Raw genomic sequence first — 22,511 nt, 5'->3', positions numbered from 1 at the left:
TCCGCTGTAAGAGGGTGTGAATGTCCGACCATAGTTGGTAAAAAGCGGGTAAGAAAATGTTAAAATACCCGACTGTACACAATCAAAAGAGGCAGCGGAGTTGTTCAGCTAAGAGAAGGTGTGAATGTCCGACCATAGTTTGTAAAAAGCGGGTAAGAAAAGGTTCGTATGCCCGAATATACACCATCAAAAATGGAAGCGGAGGTGTTCAGCTTCAAGAAGGTGTGAATGTCCGACCAAAGGTTGTAAAAAGCAGTTAAGAAAAGGTTCGAATATCCAACCAAACATAATCAAAAGCGGGAGCAGAGCTGTTCGACTGCAAGTAGGTGTGAATGTCAGATCATAAATTGCAAAAAGCTGATGAGAAAAGGTGAGAATTCCTGACTATACACCATCAAATGCGGGAGCGGAGTTGTTCGGCTGTGAGAAGCTGTGAATCTCCGACCATAATTGTTGAAAAATGTGTTAGAAAAGGTAAGAATGCCGGTCCATCCATCATCAAAAGCGAGAGAGGTGGTGTTCGGCTGCAAGTAGGTGTGAATGTCCAGCCATAATTACTCACAAACGGGTGAGAAAAGGTAGTATTGCCAGACCATACATGATCAAAACAGGGAAGCGGAGTTGTTCGGCTACTAAAAGGTGTGAAAGTCCGACCATGGTTTCTAAAAAGCGGGTAAGACAAGGTGTGAATGCCCGACAATGTATGATCAAAAGAGGGAGCGGAGGTGTTCAGCAGCAAGAAGGTCTGAATGTCCATCGATAATTGCTAGAAAACATGAAAGAAAATTTTCGAATATCAAACCGCGCATGATCATAAGCAGGAGAGGAGGTGTTCAGCTGCAAGAAGGTGTGAATGTCCACCCATAATTACTGAAAAATGGGTAAGACAAGGTGCCAATGCCCGAACATACACGATCAAAAGAGGGAGCGGAGGTGTTCCGCTGTAAGAAGGTGTGAATGTCCAACCATAGTTGGTAAAAAGCGGGTAAGAAAAGGTTAAAATACCCGACTGTACACAATCAAAAGAGGGAGCGGAGTTGTTCAGCAAAGAGAAGGTGTGAAAGTCCGACCATGGTTTCTAAAAAGCGGGTAAGAAAAGGTTCGTATGCCCGAATATACACCATCAAAAGCGGAAGCGGAGGTGTTCGGCTGCAAGAAGGTGGGAATGTCCAGCCATAATTACTCACAAATGGGTAACAAAAGGTAGTATTGCCAGACAATACATGATCAAAACAGGGAGCGGAGGTGGTTCAGCTGCAAAAAGGTGTGAATGTTCGACTAAAGTTTGTAAAAAGCGGGTAAGACAAGGTTCGAATGCCCGACAATGTATGATCAAAAGAGGGAGTGGAGGTGTTCAGCTGCAAGAAGGTCTGAATGTCCATCAATAATTGCTGGAGAACATGAAAGAAAATTTTCGAAAATCAAACCGCACATGATCATAAGTGGGAGAGGAGGTGTTCAGCTGCAAGAAGGTGTGAATGTCCACCCATAATTTCTGAAAAATGGGTAAAAAAAAAGTGCGAATGCCCAACCATACATCATCAAAAGCAGGAGTGGATGTGTTCGGCTACAAGAAGGTGTGAACGTCCAACCAAAGTTTGTAAAAAGCAGTTAAGAAAAGGTGCGAATAGCCAACCAAACATAATCAAAAGCGGGAGCAGAGCTGTTCAACTGCAAGTAGGTGTGAATGTCAGATCATAATTTGCAAAAAGCTGATGAGAAAGGGTGAGAATGCCCGACTATACACCATCAAATGAGGGAGCGGAGTTGTTCGGCTGTGAGTAGGTGTGAATCTCCGACCATAATTGCTGAAAAATGTGTTATAAAAGGTAAGAATGCCGGTCCACACATCATCAAAAGCGAGAGGGGTGGTGTTCGGCTGCAAGTAGGTGTGAATGTCCGACTAAAGTTCAAATATATTAACAAAAGCGGGAGGAGAGGTCTTCGGATGAGAGTGGTTGAGAATTTCCAACCATAATCTATAAAATGCGGGGGAAAAAAAAGTGTGATAGAACACTAAAAGGTGGAGCGGAAGTGTTCGGCTGCAAGAAGGTGTGAATGTCCGACTATATTTGGTGAAAAGCAGGTGAAGCAAGGTCTGAATGCCCAACCTTACATCATCAAAAGCGAGATCAGAGGTGTTTGGCTGCAAGAAGGCCATAGTTTTGCCATAAGCGGGTAAGGTGCGAATGACTGACTAAATATAAACAAAAGTGGGGGCGGAGGACTTCGGATGCAAGTGGGTGTGAATATCTCACCATTCAAGTATGGTGGAGAGGAAGCTGTGAATGGCCGACCATAGTTTGCGAAAAGCGGGTGAGAAAAGGTGCAAATGTCCAACCATACATGATCAAAACAGGTAGCGGAGGTGTTTTGTTGCGACAAGGTGTGAATGTCCACCCATAATTAATGAAAAGCGGGCAACAAGTAGGTTCGAATGCCCAACCATACATCATCAAAAGCAGGAGTGGATGTGTTCGGCTACAAGGTTTGAATGTCCGAGCATAGTTCGTAAAAAGCGGGTAAGAAAAGATTCGAATGCCCGAACATACACCATCAAAAGAGGGAGCGGAGGTGTTCCGCTGTAAGAGGGTGTGAATGTCCGACCATAGTTGGTAAAAAGCGGGTAAGAAAATGTTAAAATACCCGACTGTACACAATCAAAAGAGGCAGCGGAGTTGTTCAGCTAAGAGAAGGTGTGAATGTCCGACCATAGTTTGTAAAAAGCGGGTAAGAAAAGGTTCGTATGCCCGAATATACACCATCAAAAACGGAAGCGGAGGTGTTCAGCTTCAAGAAGGTGTGAACGTCCGACCAAAGGTTGTAAAAAGCAGTTAAGAAAAGGTTCGAATATCCAACCAAACATAATCAAAAGCGGGAGCAGAGCGGTTCGACTGCAAGTAGGTGTGAATGTAAGATCATAATTTGCAAAAAGCTGATGAGAAAAGGTGAGAATTCCTGACTATACACCATCAAATGCAGGAGCGGAGTTGTTCGGCTGTGAGAAGGTGTGAATCTCCGACCATAATTGTTGAAAAATGTGTTAGAAAAGGTAAGAATACCGGTCCATCCATCATCAAAAGCGATAGAGGTGGTGTTCAGCTGCAAGTAGGTGTGAATGTCCAGCCATAATTACTCACAAACGGGTGAGAAAAGGTAGTATTGCCAGATCATACATGATCAAAACAGGGAAGCGGAGGTGGTTCAGCTGCAAGAAGGTGTGAATGTCCGATTAAAGTTCAAATATATTAACAAAAGCGGGAGGAGAGGTCTTCGGATGAGAGTGGTTGAGAATTTCCAACCATAATCTATAAAATGCGGGGGAAAAAAAAGTGTGATAGAACACTAAAAGGTGGAGCGGAAGTGTTCGGCTGCAAGAAGGTGTGAATGTCCGACTATATTTGGTGAAAAGCAGGTGAAGCAAGGTCTGAATGCCCAACCTTACATCATCAAAAGCGAGATCAGAGGTGTTTGGCTGCAAGAAGGCCATAGTTTTGCCATAAGCGGGTAAGGTGCGAATGACTGACTAAATATAAACAAAAGTGGGGGCGGAGGACTTCGGATGCAAGTGGGTGTGAATATCTCACCATACAAGTATGGTGGAGAGGAAGCTGTGAATGGCCGACCATAGTTTGCGAAAAGCGGGTGAGAAAAGGTGCAAATGTCCAACCATACATGATCAAAACAGGTAGCGGAGGTGTTTTGTTGCGACAAGGTGTGAATGTCCACCCATAATTAATGAAAAGCGGGCAACAAGTAGGTTCGAATGCCCAACCATACATCATCAAAAGCAGGAGTGGATGTGTTCGGCTACAAGGTTTGAATGTCCGAGCATAGTTCGTAAAAAGCGGGTAAGAAAAGATTCGAATGCCCGAACATACACCATCAAAAGAGGGAGCGGAGGTGTTCCGCTGTAAGAGGGTGTGAATGTCCGACCATAGTTGGTAAAAAGCGGGTAAGAAAATGTTAAAATACCCGACTGTACACAATCAAAAGAGGCAGCGGAGTTGTTCAGCTAAGAGAAGGTGTGAATGTCCGACCATAGTTTGTAAAAAGCGGGTAAGAAAAGGTTCGTATGCCCGAATATACACCATCAAAAACGGAAGCGGAGGTGTTCAGCTTCAAGAAGGTGTGAACGTCCGACCAAAGGTTGTAAAAAGCAGTTAAGAAAAGGTTCGAATATCCAACCAAACATAATCAAAAGCGGGAGCAGAGCGGTTCGACTGCAAGTAGGTGTGAATGTAAGATCATAATTTGCAAAAAGCTGATGAGAAAAGGTGAGAATTCCTGACTATACACCATCAAATGCAGGAGCGGAGTTGTTCGGCTGTGAGAAGGTGTGAATCTCCGACCATAATTGTTGAAAAATGTGTTAGAAAAGGTAAGAATGCCGGTCCATCCATCATCAAAAGCGATAGAGGTGGTGTTCAGCTGCAAGTAGGTGTGAATGTCCAGCCATAATTACTCACAAACGGGTGAGAAAAGGTAGTATTGCCAGATCATACATGATCAAAACAGGGAGCGGAGGTGGTTCAGCTGCAAGAAGGTGTGAATGTCCGACTAAAGTTCAAATATATTAACAAAAGCGAGAGGAGAGGTTTTCGGATGAGAGTGGTTGAGAATTTCCAACCATAATATATGAAATGCGGTGAAAAATAAGGTGTGATAAAACACTAAAAGGTGGAGCGGAAGTGTTCGGCTGCAAGAAGGTGTGAATGTCAGACTATATTTGGTGAAAAGCAGGTGAAGCAAGGTCTGAATATCCAACCTTACGTCATCAAAAGCGAGATCAGAGGTGTTTGGCTGCAAGAAGGCCATAGTTTACCAACAGCAGGTAAGGTGCGAATGACCGACTAAATATCAACAAAAATGGGGGCGGAGGTCTTCGGATGCAAGTGGGTGTGAATATCCCACCATACAAGTATGGTGGAGAGGAAGCTGTGAATGGCCGACCATAGTTGGAGAAAAGCGTGTGAGAAAAGGTGCAAATGTCCAACCATACATGATTAAAACAGGGAGCGGAGGTGTTTGGCTGCGACAAGGTGTGAATGTCCACCCATAATTAATGAAAAGCGGGCAACAAGTAGGTTCGAATGCCCAACCATACATCATCAAAAGCAGGAGTGGATCTCTTCGGCTACAAGAAGGTTTGAATGTCCAAGCATAGTTTGTAAAAAACGGGTAAGAAAAGGTTCGAATGCCCGAACTTACACCATCAAAAGAGGGAGCGGAGGTGTTCCGCTGTAAGACGGTGTGAATGTCCGACCATAGTTGGTAAAAAGCGGGTAAGAAAAGGTTAAAATACCCGACTGTACACAATCAATAGAAGGGGGGGAATTGTCCGGCTACAAGAAGGTGTGAAAGTCCGACCATGGTTTGTAAAAAGCAGTTAAGAAAAGGTTCCAATATCCAACCAAACATAATCAATAGCGGGAGCAGAGCTGTTCGACTGCAAGTAGGTGTGAATGTCCACAACGTTGTTCTTTGTTGAAATCGATCTAGACATTGATAAATATGAAGGACAAAGCAGTTTCCACTTGGTTTGAGTGAAGGAATTCATTTTATAAAGAAAGAGCAAATCTAAAGTTTCAGGAATCCGAGAATAAGCTTACTTTCATGAGTTCTGCACGATTTGGGATTTTATCTGTAAAATGAATTCCTTCACTCAAACTATGTTAAAACGGCTTTTACCTTCATGTTTATCAATGACTAGATAGATTTAAACAAAAAAACAACATTGGACTGTGCAGTAAAAGAAAGAACAAATCAAAAGGTGCAGGAATCCGAGAATAAGCTTATTTTCATGAGTTCTGCACGATTTCGGATTTTACTATAAAATGAATTCCTTCACTCAAACTATGTTAAAATTGCTTTTAACTTCATATTTATCAATGTCTAGATCGACTTCAACAAAGAAGAACATTGGATTTTGCAATAGAAGAAAGAGCAACACTGAAGAATCAGGAATCCGAGAATAAGCTTTTTTTCAGACGTTCTGCATGATTTGGGATTTTATGTATAAAATGAATTCCTTCACTCAAACCAAGTGGAAACTGCTTTGTCCTTCATATTTATCAATGTCTAAATCGATTTCAACAAAGAACAACGTTGTATTTTGCAGTATAGTAAATTGCAACACTGGAGGTTTAGGAATCCGAGAATAAGCTTCTTTTCATACGTTCTGCATTATTTGGGATTTTATGTATAAAATGAATTCCTTCACTCAAACCAAGTTAAAATTGCTTTGTCCTTCATATTTATCAATGTCTAGATCGACTTCAACAAAGAAAAACATTGTATTTTGCAGTAGAAGAAAGTGCAACACTGAAGGACGAGGAATCCGAGAATAAGCTTCTTTTCATACGTTCTGCACGATTTGGGATTTTATGTATAAAATGAATTCCTTCACTCAAACCAAGTGGAAACTGCTTTGTCCTTCATATTTATCAATGTCTAGATCGATTTCAACAAAGAAAAACGTTGAGGACATTCACACCTACTTGCTTGCAGTCGAACAGCTCTGCTCCCGCTTTTGATTATGTTTGGTTGGATATTCGAACCTTTTCTTAACTGCTTTTTACAAACTTTGGTCGGACATTCACACCTTCTTGCAGCCGAACACCTCCGCTTCCGCTTTTGATGGTATATATTCGGGCATTCGAACCTTTTCTTACCCGTTTTTTGCAAACTATGGTCGGCCATTCACAGCTTCCTCTCCACCATACTTGTATGGTGGGATATTCACACCCACTTTTTTTCACCGCATTTCATAGATTATGGTTGGAAATTCTAAACCACTCTCATCCGTAGACCTCTCCTCCCGCTTTTGTTAATATATTTGAACTTTAGTTGGACATTCACACCTTCTTGCAGCTGAACCACCTCCGCTCCCTGTTTTGATCATGTATGATCTGGCAATACTACCTTTTCTCACCCGTTTGTGAGTAATTATGGCTGGACATTCACACCTACTTGCAGCCGAACACCATCTCTCTCGCTTTTGATGATGGATGGACCGGCATTCTTACCTTTTCTAACACATTTTTACACAATTATGGTCGGAGATTCACACCTTCTCACAGCCGAACAACTCCGCTCCCGCATTTGATGGTGTATAGTCAGGAATTCTCACCTTTTCTCATCAGCTTTTTGCAATTTATGATCTGACATTCACACCTACTTGCAGTCGAACAGCTCTGCTCCCGCTTTTGATGGTGTATATTCGGGCATACGAACGTTTTCTTACCCGCTTTTTACAAACCATGGTCGGACTTTCACACCTTCTCTTAGCTGAACAACTCCGCTCCCTCTTTTAATTGTGTACAGTCGGGTATTTTAACCTTTTCTTACCCGCTTTTTACCAACTATGGTCGGACATTCACACCTTCTTACAGCGGAACACCTCCGCTCCCTCTTTTGATGGTGTATGTTCGGGCATTGGCACCTTTTCTTACCCGCTTTTTACAAACTATGCTCGGACATTCAAACCTTCTTGCAGCTGAACACCTCCACTCCTGCTTATGATCATGTGCGGTTTGATTTTCGAAAAATTTCTTTAATTTTCTCTAGCAATTATTGAAGGACATTCAGACCTTCTTGCAGCTGAACACCTCCACTCCCTCTTTTGATCATACATTGTCGGGCATTCGCACCTTATCTTACCCGCTTTTTACAAACTTTAGTCGAACATTCACACCTTTTTGCAGCTGAACCACCTCCGCTCCCTGTTTTGATCATGTATGGTCTGGCAATACTACCTTTTCTTACCCATTTGTGAGTAATTATGGCTGGACATTCCCACCTACTTGCAGCCGAACACCACCTCTCCCGCTTTTGATGATGTATCGACCGGCATTCTTACCTTTTATAATACATTTTTCAGCAATTATGGTCGGAGATTCTCACCTACTCACAGCCGAACAACTCCGCTCCCGCATTTGATGATGTATAGTCAGGCATTCTCACCCTTTCTCATCAGCTTTTTGCAAATTATGATCTGACATTCACACCTACTTACAGTCGAACAGCTCTGCTCCCGCTTATGATTATGTTTGGATGGATATTCAAACCTTTTCTTAACTGCTTTTTAGAAACTTTGGTTGGGCGTTCACACCTTCTTGCAGCCGAACACCTCCGCTTCCGCATTTCATGGTGTATAGTCGGGCATTCTCACCCTTTCTCATCAGCTTTTTACAAATTATGGTCGGACATTCACACCTACTTGCAGCCGAATACTTCCGCTCCACCTTTTAGTGATGTATGGTTGGCATTTGCACCTTTTCTTACCTTCTTTTTATACTGATTGCTGAAGATTAAGTTGTTCTTTCTAAAACTACAAAATTTTTTTAATTGTTCAAACTCGATTTGAAGTGGATAAATAAGGAGGACAAACGGTTTTAAGTCAGGCTGATAGAAGGAATTAATTTTATAGCAAAATCTGTATTTCGTCATATGTCGAGAGATGCTTATTGCTGAAGAAATTTTTTCTCATTCTACAAAGTACAACGTTGTATCAGTTAAGTCTGGCCTGGGTAAAACACTGATGGGTATTTCTGACATGCAATCATGAGGCTTTCCATCTGTGGGGTAGGTAGCAGTGTGGATGGATTAAGTGTAGCACATCTCTCGACAACAAGGTGTGGCTGTGAAAGAAGAACAGTTATGTAGGAGAGATGTCTGGTAAAGATATTTTGTTAAGTAACCATATCACAGCCACTGTATGAGGTACCTTAAGTGTTAATGGGTGAAATAACACCATAAAGACTCAGTTTAATATCTGATATGTCCTCTATACGAGGACTACATATTAAATGGATTTTTAGGAATAGGAGTTGAAAAAGGAGCTTGCTCCGTTCACTCCAAGCATCGACCCGGTACTGCAGTGCCACTGGGAACGGTGCGCTCTTCTCTGCTCTTGTGCAAAAGCAAACAGCGGTGCAGGATGGAAGTTTCAGGGAGCCCAAGATGAAACTTTCTTTTAATCTGCTGAGAAAAGAGAGTGAATGCGAAGTGGACTTTAACACGACTCTGGGAGCGAGCCGATTGCGGGCTAACCGGGAGAATTGCTTGAAAGAAACGCGACACCGAATGAGCGGTCAGAACAAAGCCTCAATACGGTGTTCCCGTGGTGTTTGTGGCTGCCTTGTCTTTTGCACAGAGTAAAAGACAAGGCAGCCATCGAATAGGGCCCGATTGTTCCTACTTGGTCAGCCGAGGAGCAAGGGGGGGGAGCAAGCGTCTCAACCAAGCAAAGCTCACCATGGGGAAGGTGGCTATGCCAACTAGCCTGATGCCCTGCTCCCGCAGTGATGGATAATCGTACTCTGGTTTCTCTTCATAACGTACAAGTCTTTCGCCTTTTACGAAACACTTCCGTGGAGAGCAGCACTAATGAGTTGTTTCTAATTTTGGCAGGCTTTACCTTTGCGGGTGAAGCCCTTTCTGTCTGTGAAAAAGAAATCTTGTTACTGTGCAGAGTGACTTCTCTGAGTAGAGTTGCCTTACTTGCGACTGTGCCGATGTTGCTTGATTGGTGCTCGCTGGAGCGTGCGGGAGTGCAAAGTTATGCCATTTAAGGGCTGAAGAGTGCTCAGTGCAGCGGGTGGGCGGAGGTGCAAAGTGACACTCTGGCCACCCATAAAAAGAACACCGCTACAAGTGCGCATTGTGCCAGGAAGGGCCCTCGGACGTGAACCAGTGGACAGTTATTGCTTCTCTGCCTTCTGCTATTGCTTGGACCTTTTTTTCGTGTGACTCCGGCTCCTTCGTCCGAGTGAGCACAGAGGCGATGCTTCTTTGTGGCTGCGTCCTTGGCCTGCAGCCTCTTGGGCTGTTGCTACTGCCATCTGGATCACAGCCACGGGGGGAATCTGCTTGTGCCTTCTTACCAGCAAGTTTCTTGAGGTCCATATGGCGTCTTTGATGGCGGCCAGGGTGAGCCACCTTTTGACAAATTCCTCTTTCCTGAGGTTCTGATTTTGACTCACCCCATAAAGCACCAGTTGTGCTGACAGGACCTCTCTTGCTGGTAAGTACGGGAAATTTAAGGAGTCGGCTGTTGCCCACAAGTCCACAGCAGCACTGCACTCCCAGAAGAAATGCCTCACCGTCTCAGGCGCGCCACAACCTGGACGGGGGCAGGTGGCCGTCGCCGACATACCCCTGGAGTGCATGACCTGACTGGGAGAATCTCGTGAGCCACCATCCATGACAAATCCCAAAGTCTGTTCAGAAGAGCTGAAAGGTTCACACTGCGCCAAACTGTTGAGGGCTCGCCAAGAGTGAGCCCACGCACTGGACTCACTGGGGCCTGCTCCTGCACAACAGAGAGCAAAGATCGATGGCACGTTAAAACTTGTACATCTTCTTGTTCTAAATTAAAATGGTTTAAAAATGTCTTTATAAAAGCATAACTTTTTGTTAGATTAAAAGACACAGGTACTTTCAGGTCTGATGGTAAAAGTCGTAATCTTCTCATGTAGGCCCCCATCCATAATCTTGCCATTGCAGCTGCCGCTGGGTTTTTGGATGGGTTAATTGCACACTTTAATTGGACAGAGGTAAAGAGACTTCCTAAAAACAAATACAGATCTGGTACTGCTTTCCCTCCCTTCACTTTTGGCTTCTTCAGTACTTCCCTCCTCAACCTTTCCCATTTGGAGTTCCATAAAAAATAAAAGATGGATCGTTCCAGGTCTAAAATCATTTCTTTTTAGAATAAGTAAATGAATAAAGTTTTGTCTAGCAGGTCAAATATGTGCAAAATACAATCAACAGGGCAATCTAAGACCAAAACGAAGATAATTCCCTAAGCCAGTGTATCTTTTTCAACATATTTGTTTGGATTTCATTATTTCATTATTGTGTAGATTTCATTGAACTAAATTAATGTTAAGGGAAACGATTCTGCTCAGTGACAACAGAGGTTTTTACCAAATGGACTGAAATATTTCCATGTGCACAAGCCGATGCACTCTCAGTAGCAAAAGCACGGGTAAAATAAATCATTTCTAGATTTGAAATTCCTGAAAAGATCTTCAGTGATAATTTGACACACTGTGTAAACAACGTCATCTCACTGATGGCAAAGAACTTAAAATAGACCTTAGAAACGACTGTGCATATCATCCACAATCAGCAGGTTTCGTGGAGAGACACAATGGAATAATTAAGTCAAGACTGAAAAAAATCATGGAAGAAATGGGAAATATTGGGTTTACTGTTTACCATCCTAAAAATGCATCCTCCAACTAGCACAAGATGAACTCCATTTGAGAAAAGGTATGGAAGACCATTTGTACTCCCACAGTCAAAACACAGTCATCAACTGACATGATGAAGAAAAAAAGAAAAAGAGAAGAAACCTTAGCAGTATACAAATATTAACAAGTAGAGAGATCTCTTCTGTTTAGTCTGTTCCAGGTGAACCGGTGAAGGAATCTCTGAAGACAGTAAAACCCAGGGACTGGATCATCATCAAAGTGATAAAGAAAAAGAACTGGTCCAGCCCAATGGGGGGAAGGTCCATTTCAGGTACTACTTACATCACCCACAGCAGCTGAAGGACTTCTTGGATTCACTTATCACATTGTACCACGACCTTCAGAAGTAGGGAAAGATTATTTACCCACCACTGTTTTCTGAGGCAAAAGTCTGACTACAAAGGGGAATTCTCTCAACAGAAGGGGGTTCATCTCAACCTCAGTGAAGAAAACAACGGCTAACATGAGAACATAGGGTGTGACTAAAATAACCATACAGAGTACCACCACTGTCCCCTTGACATAGAAAGTGCCACACTAGTAATAACATTTATTTAAACTTGGAGATAAATGGAGAAAATAATCTCATATACAATAGCTGAGACAAAAAAAAAAAAAAACTTTTGAAGACACGATTAAAACAACATTTAGAACATACAATAAGCTTAAAAGGAGTGACAAAGCTGCGACTGCGAAGGCATAGAAGTCTAATTAAAAACAGGAGCAGTAGGACAGACTTTTCTGAAATCTGAGTAAGCTCTGGGAATCAAATTTAGATAATGATCAGACTTGGCCTTTCTTATTTCTGCTGTACCTTTATTTCTAAGCTTCCTAAAAGCAAGGCAATGACCCGGGTCCCTCATATGCCCAGCTAGCATCCAAGGTTTATTTATTTTTTAAGTAAAGAAGACAGTTCTGACGAAAGCCAGGGACTAGACCTGTTCTAAGTTCTATACTTTTTAAAAGGGCCGTGTTTATCAACTATGGAATTAGAAGATTTACAAAAATGGTCAAGTGCTAGATCTTCATCTGGGATTTTAACAGTGTCATGAGTATAACTATTCAACAGATCAGTTAAAAAAAAATCCTGCTCATGGAGATGTTTCAGGATCTGGATACCAAGCGTGGACCTAATGTTTTCATTTTTGCAATTCTGATACAGGCTATTGAGCAGTGATAACTAACACCAAGTTCAGATACTGCGGATTTTCTACCTTTGATTTGTTAAGATTGAGCCAATCAGGGACAACCTTGAAGGATCTCTTAAGATTGGTTTTGTAGGATCAGTAATTACCTGAGAAAGGTTGATATTGGTACACACCTTTTTTAAATGATCAGAGGCAGAGTTCAACTTGTTTAAATTAAAATTGCCACACAGAGATTGGGTTTAGGCCACATGCACACAGAATGACATCAACAAATATAAGAAATATTAAACATTTACACATAGATTTTTGAATACATGTAGAGGAATGATACTTTGAAATGTGCTCATTGCGGAGTTATGATGAGTTGAGTAATGAACTATTCTGGGAAAGAGGTTCTATTCCCAGCATCATGATGGACACTCCTGATATAGAAGGTTTCGCTAACGCATTGGAATTGTTGTACCATTTTCATATGCATGTGCAATGAAGAATTGCTTGCTGCTGATAAATGCAAAGAAGAACAGCTTACACATAGATGCTCACATATAGGCTGCTGAATGCAATGAAGACCTGCTTATCCAGTAAAGTTCAATGTCAATGTGTAATATTCAATTATGATTTGCAAAACAGTGAAGTTAAACAATGAATGGGTCCATAGTCGGTATGACAAGACTAAAGGAATATTTACCTGGGTCTACGTTCAAACAGAGATGAGAAAATTGCGATAAATAATTGTTTGTTTGTTTGTTAGTATGTATATGAATGTTATGTGTATAAACTGTGTTGAGTTGTAGTTACTCAGTGGTGTCTCAGTGAAACAACCGACGGGGGAAGCCTTGCGGTGACAACAAAAGCAGTGTTTTACTGATCAGTCAAGTTGCTCCAGTGTACTCCATACAAACTGGTTGGTTACTGAATGGATAGAAAAAGGGGAATACTTGTTTTAAAGCAAACAAGGAATTAGATGGGAAAAATACATGTTTTAACGGGACCCAGACAATATTAAATACTCAGACAGATGGGAGAAGAAGTGTAGTTTTGTAGGAAATCACAAAATTATTACATAAAATTAGTGAAATCAATTGAAGAATGCCTTTCTGAAGAGCTGTTTACCACAGATGAGCAGCTTTGCGACCAAGCACATTGTAGATCGCTTTACTGCCAAAATGATCTAATTTAATGGATTGGTTTAGACATGCATAACAGCATTTTAAGAACAAAGAGAGAAACAAAAAGGGACAACGCTTCATGGTGGAAGGTGATGTATAAATAACTGTGTATATGATGAAGGAGAGACCATTTGAGCACCACAGCCATTTCGCAGCACAGGGACAGCAGTCCAAGTTAAAGGATCTCCCACGTGGTATCACCTGTCACACTGTGTCAAGGCATCAAAAGAAGAAAAAATCACCAAACTCAAGGACAAAGAGACGAAGACTCCGGTGAACGAAGAGAGAGGACTGACAAACCAGAAATGCTCGATATCAAGATCCAAAAGAAGAGGCTAACAATGCCACGAACACTTACGATGCTGGGAATGATGCCAGCAATGAACAGAGAAGAAGATTCAGTGTCATCAATCTGCAACACGTGCCTCTAATGAGGGGGTGAATATAGAATCCTCAACGATTACAACGTCTCTGGGAACTGTGACAACAATAAGGTTTAAACCATTTTGATATATATTGTAACCTATTGGCAAAGGACTAGTGCTGAAAATGAGGTAAATCTAATCCACCACTGTCCTTGGTCTTCTGTAGGGTTTTTAAACTAAGGGTTTGTTTTTCCACAGAAATTTGGAGATGCATGAATCTAGTGACTTAAACCAAGTAGCAGATGGTTTTATGGGGATCATTTAGAACAAATAGTTAACTTTTGGTAGTATCATCATTTTAATGGTTGTAACTCTCCCCATAAGTGATATAGGTAAGGACTTCCAACGAGAGAGCTCGTCCTCTATTCACTTTAATAATTGCACATAATTTAGCTTTGTTAGCTCTGAGAGCCTGGAGGAAATGTTTATGCCTAAATATCTAATATTTCCTGACTGTAAAGTGATCGCAGGTATATTCTGGACCCTACAGTTAATGGGCAGAACTGTGGTCTTAGACCAGTTGATAGAGTAGTCACAAAGTGCAGAGAATTTATTTATGAGTGTGATCGTGTGAGTGAGAGACATCTGTGAGTTCTGAAGGAAAAGTAATACATCATCAGCATAAAGACTTATTTTATGCTCAATATTTTGGGGTTGGACGCCTTTAAAATTTCTATCTTGTCTGATAGCAGCTGCTAAAGGTTTGATGAAAATAGCAAAAAGTGAGGGAGAAAGTTGGTAACCCTGTCTTGTACCTCTCTGCAGACTGAAGCTTGGAGAAGTTTGATCATTTGTCCTGACACTTGCATTTGGGGAGCTATATAATATCCTTATCCAGTTGATGAAGTGTGACACAAACCCGAATTTGTTTAATGTTGCGAATAAAAATTTCCAGTTCACTCCATCAAATGCTTTTTCTGCATCTAGAGAGTCGATTATGGTTTCCAAGTTGTTGATGGTAGAATAGTCTATGAGAAAAAGCGGGTGAGAAAAGGTGCGAATGTCCAACCATACATGATCAAAAGCAGGAGTTGATGTGTTCGGCTACAAGAAGGTTTGAATGCCCGACCATAGTTTGTAAAAAGCGGGTAAGAAAAGGTTCAATTGCCCGAACATACACCATCAAAAGAGGGAGCGGAGGTGTTCCGCTGTAAGAAGGTGTGAATGTCTGACCGTAGATGGTAAAAAGCGGGTAAGAAAAGGTTGAAATATCCGACTGTACACAATCAATAGCGGGAGCGGAGTTTTTCGGCTAAAAGAAGGTGTGAAAGTCCGACCATGGTTTGTAAAAAGCGGGTAAGAAAAGGTTTGAATGCCCGAATATAGACCATCAAAAGCGGAAGCGGAGGTGTTCGGCTGCAAGAAGGTGTGAACGTCCGACCAAAGTTTGTAAAACGCAGTTAAGAAAAGGTTCGATTATCCAACCAAACATAATCAAAAGCGGGAGCAAAGGTGTTCGACTGCAAGTAGGTGTGAATGTCAGATCATAATTTGCAAAAAGCTGATGGGAAAGGGTGTGAATGACCGACAATAACTGCTGAAAAATGTGTTAGAAAAGGTAAGAATGCCGGACCATTCATCATCAAAAGCGGGAGAAGAGGTGTTCGGCTGCAAGAAGCTGTGAATGTCCAGCCAAAATTACTCACAAACGGGTAAGAAAAGGTAGTATTGCCAGACCATAAATGATCAAAACAGGGAGCGGAGTTGTTCGGCTACTAAAAGGTGTGAAAGTCCGACCATGGTTTCTAAAAAGCGGGTAAGACAAGGTGTGAATGCCCGACAATGTATGATCAAAAGAGGGAGCGGAGGTGTTCAGCAGCAAGAAGGTCTGAATGTCCATCGATAATTGCTAGAAAACATGAAAGAAAATTTTCGAATATCAAACCGCGCATGATCATAAGCAGGAGAGGAGGTGTTCAGCTGCAAGAAGGTGTGAATGTCCACCCATAATTACTGAAAAATGGGTAAGACAAGGTGCCAATGCCCGAACATACACGATCAAAAGAGGGAGCGGAGGTGTTCCGCTGTAAGAAGGTGTGAATGTCCAACCATAGTTGGTAAAAAGCGGGTAAGAAAAGGTTAAAATACCCGACTGTACACAATCAAAAGAGGGAGCGGAGTTGTTCAGCAAAGAGAAGGTGTGAAAGTCCGACCATGGTTTCTAAAAAGCGGGTAAGAAAAGGTTCGTATGCCCGAATATACACCATCAAAAGCGGAAGCGGAGGTGTTCGGCTGCAAGAAGGTGGGAATGTCCAGCCATAATTACTCACAAATGGGTAACAAAAGGTAGTATTGCCAGACAATACATGATCAAAACAGGGAGCGGAGGTGGTTCAGCTGCAAAAAGGTGTGAATGTTCGACTAAAGTTTGTAAAAAGCGGGTAAGACAAGGTTCGAATGCCCGACAATGTATGATCAAAAGAGGGAGTGGAGGTGTTCAGCTGCAAGAAGGTCTGAATGTCCATCAATAATTGCTGGAGAACATGAAAGAAAATTTTCGAAAATCAAACCGCACATGATCATAAGTGGGAGAGGAGGTGTTCAGCTGCAAGAAGGTGTGAATGTCCACCCATAATTTCTGAAAAATGGGTAAAAAAAAAGTGCGAATGCCCAACCATACATCATCAAAAGCAGGAGTGGATGTGTTCGGCTACAAGAAGGTGTGAACGTCCAACCAAAGTTTGTAAAAAGCAGTTAAGAAAAGGTGCGAATATCCAACCAAACATAATCAAAAGCGGGAGCAGAGCTGTTCAACTGCAAGTAGGTGTGAATGTCAGATCATAATTTGCAAAAAGCTGATGAGAAAGGGTGAGAATGCCCGACTATACACCATCAAATGCGGGAGCGGAGTTGTTCGGCTGTGAGTAGGTGTGAATCTCCGACCATAATTGCTGAAAAATGTGTTATAAAAGGTAAGAATGCCGGTCCACACATCATCAAAAGCGAGAGAGGTGGTGTTCGGCTGCAAGTAGGTGTGAATGTCCGACTAAAGTTCAAATATATTAACAAAAGCGGGAGGAGAGGTCTTCGGATGAGAGTGGTTGAGAATTTCCAACCATTATCTATAAAATGGGGGGGGGGGGGGGGGGGAGGGGGGGAAGTGTGATAGAACACTAAAAGGTGGAGCAGAAGTGTTCGGCTGCAAGAAGGTGTGAATGTCCGACTATATTTGGTGAAAAGCAGGTGAAGCAAGGTCTGAATGCCCAACCTTACATCATCAAAAGCGAGATCAGAGGTGTTTGGCGGCAAGAAGGCCATAGTTTTGCCATAAGCGGGTAAGGTGCGAATGACCGACTAAATATAAACAAAAGTGGGGGCGGAGGACTTCGGATGCAAGTAGGTGTGAATATCTCACCATACAAGTATGGTGGAGAGGAAGCTGTGAATGGCCGACCATAGTTTGCGAAAAGCGGGTGAGAAAAGGTGCAAATGTCCAACCATACATGATCAAAACAGGTAGCGGAGGTGTTTTGTTGCGACAAGGTGTGAATGTCCACCCATAATTAATGAAAAGCGGGCAACAAGTAGGTTCGAATGCCCAACCATACATCATCAAAAGCAGGAGTGGATGTGTTCGGCTACAAGAAGGTTTGAATGTCCGAGCATAGTTCGTAAAAAGCGGGTAAGAAAAGATTCGAATGCCCGAACGTACACCATCAAAAGAGGGAGCGGAGGTGTTCCGCTGTAAGAGGGTGTGAATGTCCGACCATAGTTGGTAAAAAGCGGGTAAGAAAATGTTAAAATACCCGACTGTACACAATCAAAAGAGGCAGCGGAGTTGTTCAGCTAAGAGAAGGTGTGAATGTCCGACCATGGTTTGTAAAAAGCGGGTAAGAAAAGGTTCGTATGCCCGAATATACACCATCAAAACGGAAGCGGAGGTGTCAGCTTCAAGAAGGTGTGAACGTCCGACCAAAGGTTGTAAAAAGCAGTTAAGAAAAGGTTCGAATATCCAACCAAACATAATCAAAAGCGGGAGCAGAGCTGTTCGACTGCAAGTAGGTGTGAATGTAAGATCATAATTTGCAAAAAGCTGATGAGAAAAGGTGAGAATTCCTGACTATACACCATCAAATGCGGGAGCGGAGTTGTTCGGCTGTGAGAAGGTGTGAATCTCCGACCATAATTGTTGAAAAATGTGTTAGAAAAGGTAAGAATGCCGGTCCATCCATCATCAAAAGCGATAGAGGCGGTGTTCAGCTGCAAGTAGGTGTGAATGTCCAGCCATAATTACTCACAAACGGGTGAGAAAAGGTAGTATTGCCAGATCATACATGATCAAAACAGGGAGCGGAGGTGGTTCAGCTGCAAGAAGGTGTGAATGTCCGACTAAAGTTCAAATAGATTAACAAAAGCGAGAGGAGAGGTCTTCGGATAAGAGTGGTTGAGAATTTCCAACCATAACATATGAAATGCTGTGAAAAAAAAGGTGTGATAAAACACTAAAAGGTGGAGCGGAAGTGTTCGGCTGCAAGAAGGTGTGAATGTCCGACTATATTTGGTGAAAAGCAGGTGAAGCAAGGTCTGAATGCCCAACCTTACATCATCAAAAGCGAGATCAGAGGTGTTTGGCTGCAAGAAGGCCATAGTTTGCCATAAGCGGGTAAGGTGCGAATGACCGACTAAATATAAACAAAATTTGGGGCGGAGGACTTCGGATGCAAGTGGGTGTGAATATCTCACCATACAAGTATGGTGGAGAGGAAGCTGTGAATGGCCGACCATAGTTTGCGAAAAGCGGGTGAGAAAAGGTGCAAATGTCCAACCATACATGATCAAAACAGGTAGCGGTGTTTGGTTGCGACAAGGTGTGAATGTCCACCCATAATTAATGAAAAGCGGGCAACAAGTAGGTTCGAATGCCCAACCATACATCATCAAAAGCAGGAGTGGATGTGTTCGGCTACAAGGTTTGAATGTCCGAGCATAGTTCGTAAAAAGCGGGTAAGAAAAGATTCAAATGCCCGAACATACACCATCAAAAGAGGGAGCGGAGGTGTTCCGCTGTAAGAGGGTGTGAATGTCCGACCATAGTTGGTAAAAAGCGGGTAAGAAAATGTTAAAATACCCGACTGTACACAATCAAAAGAGGCAGCGGAGTTGTTCAGCTAAGAGAAGGTGTGAATGTCCGACCATAGTTTGTAAAAAGCGGGTAAGAAAAGGTTCGTATGCCCAAATATACACCATCAAAAACGGAAGCGGAGGTGTTCAGCTTCAAGAAGGTGTGAACGTCCGACCAAAGGTTGTAAAAAGCAGTTAAGAAAAGGTTCGAATATCCAACCAAACATAATCAAAAGCGGGAGCAGAGCGGTTCGACTGCAAGTAGGTGTGAATGTAAGATCATAATTTGCAAAAAGCTGATGAGAAAAGGTGAGAATTCCTGACTATACACCATCAAATGCAGGAGCGGAGTTGTTCGGCTGTGAGAAGGTGTGAATCTCCGACCATAACTGTTGAAAAATGTGTTAGAAAAGGTAAGAATGCCGGTCCATCCATCATCAAAAGCGATAGAGGTGGTGTTCAGCTGCAAGTAGCTGTGAATGTCCAGCCATAATTACTCACAAACGGGTGAGAAAAGGTAGTATTGCCAGATCATACATGATCAAAACAGGGAGCGGAGGTGGTTCAGCTGCAAGAAGGTGTGAATGTCCGACTAAAGTTCAAATATATTAACAAAAGCGAGAGGAGAGGTCTTCGGATGAGAGTGGTTGAGAATTTCCAACCATAATATATGAAATGCGGTGAAAAATAAGGTGTGATAAAACACTAAAAGGTAAGGTGGAGCGGAAGTGTTCGGCTGCAAGAAGGTGTGAAAGTCCGACCATGGTTTGTAAAAAGCAGTTAAGAAAAGGTTCCAATATCCAACCAAACATAATCAATAGCGGGAGCAGAGCTGTTCGACTGCAAGTAGGTGTGAATGTCCACAACGTTGTTCTTTGTTGAAATCGATCTAGACATTGATAAATATGAAGGACAAAGCAGTTTCCACTTGGTTTGAGTGAAGGAATTCATTTTATAAAGAAAGAGCAAATCTAAAGTTTCAGGAATCCGAGAATAAGCTTACTTTCATGAGTTCTGCACGATTTGGGATTTTATCTATAAAATGAATTCCTTCACTCAAACCAAGTTAAAACTGCTTTGTCCTTCATATTTATCAATGTCTAGATCGACTTCAACAAAGAAAAACATTGTATTTTGCAGTAGAAGAAAGTGCAACAGTGAAGGACGAGGAATCCGAGAATAAGCTTGTTTTCATACGTGATTTGGGATTTTATGTATAAAATGAATTCCTTCACTCAAACTATGTTAAAACTGCTTTGTCCTTCATATTTATCAATGTTTAGAAAGATTTAAACAAAAAAAACAATATTGGACTTTGCAGTAAAAGAAAGAGCAAATCTAAAGTTTCAGGAATCCGAGAATAAGCTTACTTTCATGAGTTCTGCACGATTTGGGATTTTATCTATAAAATGAATTCCTTCACTCAAACTATGTTAAAACGGCTTTTACCTTCATATTTATCAATGACTAGATAGATTTAAACAAAAAAACAACATTGGACTGTGCAGTAAAAGAAAGAACAAATCAAAAGGTGCAGGAATCCGAGAATAAGCTTATTTTCATGAGTTCTGCACGATTTCGGATTTTACTATAAAATGAATTCCTTCACTCAAACTATGTTAAAATTGCTTTTAACTTCATATTTATCAATGTCTAGATCGACTTCAACAAAGAAGAACATTGGATTTTGCAATAGAAGAAAGAGCAACACTGAAGAATCAGGAATCCGAGAATAAGCTTCTTTTCAGACGTTCTGCATGATTTGGGATTTTATGTATAAAATGAATTCCTTCACTCAAACCAAGTGGAAACTGCTTTGTCCTTCATATTTATCAATGTCTAAATCGATTTCAACAAAGAACAACGTTGTATTTTGCAGTATAGTAAATTGCAACACTGGAGGTTTAGGAATCCGAGAATAAGCTTCTTTTCATACGTTCTGCATGATTTGGGATTTTATGTATAAAATGAATTCCTTCACTCAAACCAAGTTAAAATTGCTTTGTCCTTCATATTTATCAATGTCTAGATCGACTTCAACAAAGAAAAACATTGTATTTTGCAGTAGAAGAAAGAGCAACACTGAAGAATCAGGAATCCGAGAATAAGCTTCTTTTCATACGTTCTGCACGATTTTTCAACAATTATGGTCGGAGATTCACACCTTCTCACAGCCGAACAACTCCGCTCCCGCATTTGATGGTGTATAGTCAGGAATTCTCACCTTTTCTCATCAGCTTTTTGCAATTTATGATCTGACATTCACACCTACTTGCAGTCGAACAGCTCTGCTCCCGCTTTTGATTATGTTTGGTTGGATATTCGAACCTTTTCTTAACTGCTTTTTACAACCTTTGGTCGGACGTTCACACCTTCTTGCAGCCGAACACCTCCGCTTCCGCTTTTGATGGTGTATATTCGGGCATACGAACCTTTTCTTACCCGCTTTTTACAAACCATGGTCGGACTTTCACACCTTCTCTTAGCTGAACAACTCCGCTCCCTCTTTTAATTGTGTACAGTCGGGTATTTTAACCTTTTCTTACCCGCTTTTTACCAACTATGGTCGGACATTCACACCTTCTTACAGCGGAACACCTCCGCTCCCTCTTTTGATGGTGTATGTTCGGGCATTGGCACCTTTTCTTACCCGCTTTTTACAAACTATGCTCGGACATTCAAACCTTCTTGCAGCTGAACACCTCCACTCCTGCTTATGATCATGTGCGGTTTGATTTTCGAAAAATTTCTTTAATTTTCTCTAGCAATTATTGAAGGACATTCAGACCTTCTTGCAGCTGAACACCTCCACTCCCTCTTTTGATCATACATTGTCGGGCATTCGCACCTTATCTTACCCGCTTTTTACAAACTTTAGTCGAACATTCACACCTTTTTGCAGCTGAACCACCTCCGCTCCCTGTTTTGATCATGTATGGTCTGGCAATACTACCTTTTCTTACCCATTTGTGAGTAATTATGGCTGGACATTCCCACCTACTTGCAGCCGAACACCACCTCTCCCGCTTTTGATGATGTATCGACCGGCATTCTTACCTTTTATAATACATTTTTCAGCAATTATGGTCGGAGATTCACACCTACTCACAGCCGAACAACTCCGCTCCCGCATTTGATGATGTATAGTCGGGAATTCTCACCCTTTCTCATCAGCTTTTTGCAAATTATGATCTGACATTCACACCTACTTACAGTCGAACAGCTCTGCTCCCGCTTATGATTATGTTTGGATGGATATTCAAACCTCTTCTTAACTGCTTTTTAGAAACTTTGGTCGGGCGTTCACACCTTCTTGCAGCCGAACACCTCCGCTTCCGCATTTCATGGTGTATAGTCAGGCATTCTCACCCTTTCTCATCAGCTTTTTACAAATTATGGTCGGACATTCACACCTACTTGCAGCCGAATACTTCCGCTCCACCTTTT

At 41.9% G+C, this 22,511-nt stretch overlaps 2 non-coding genes across 2 annotated transcripts; both read left to right on the top strand.

The window, feature by feature from the left end:
• Window positions 1-8,724: 8,724 nt before the first annotated feature.
• On the top strand, window positions 8,725-8,907 carry LOC140302529 (U2 spliceosomal RNA). Its single transcript, XR_011914992.1, has one exon. It is a non-coding gene; the product is annotated as a U2 spliceosomal RNA (small nuclear RNA).
• Window positions 8,908-9,318: 411 nt separating this feature from the next.
• Window positions 9,319-9,431, top strand: LOC140302646 (U5 spliceosomal RNA). The gene has a single exon (XR_011915097.1). It is a non-coding gene; the product is annotated as a U5 spliceosomal RNA (small nuclear RNA).
• The last annotated feature ends 13,080 nt before the right edge of the window (window positions 9,432-22,511 follow it).

The sequence above is a fragment of the Leuresthes tenuis genome, unplaced genomic scaffold, assembly GCF_036924035.1.
Source record: "Leuresthes tenuis unplaced genomic scaffold, fLeuTen1.0.hap1 SCAF_2, whole genome shotgun sequence".
Classification (NCBI taxonomy): domain Eukaryota; kingdom Metazoa; phylum Chordata; class Actinopteri; order Atheriniformes; family Atherinopsidae; genus Leuresthes; species Leuresthes tenuis.
Note: the sequence above shows the minus strand (reverse complement) of the source record. Positions and strands in the feature narration are given on the sequence as shown.